Source organism: Bison bison, unplaced genomic scaffold, assembly GCF_000754665.1.
Source record: "Bison bison bison isolate TAMUID 2011002044 unplaced genomic scaffold, Bison_UMD1.0 scf7180017493745, whole genome shotgun sequence".
Classification (NCBI taxonomy): Eukaryota; Metazoa; Chordata; class Mammalia; order Artiodactyla; family Bovidae; genus Bison; species Bison bison.
Genome location: NW_011391455.1, coordinates 4,837 through 5,191, shown reverse-complemented (window position 1 = coordinate 5,191; position 355 = coordinate 4,837).

Below are 355 nucleotides of genomic sequence, written 5' to 3'. Positions count from 1 at the left end.
AAAGTGAAGGGCTGGAAAAAGATTTTCCATGCAAATAGGGACCAAAAGAAAGCAGGAGTAGCAATACTTATATCAGATAAAATAGACTTTAAACAAAGGCTATGAAAAGAGACAAAGATGGTCACTACATAATGATCAAAGGATCAATCCAAGAAGAAGATATAACAATTATAAATATATATGCGCCCAACACGGGAGCGCCGCAATATGTAAGACAAATGCTAACAAGTATGAAAGGAGAAACTAACAATAACACAATAATAGTGGGAGATTTTAATACCCCACTCACACCTATGGATAGATCAACTAAACAGAAAATTAACAAGGAAACACAAACGTTAAACGATACAATAGA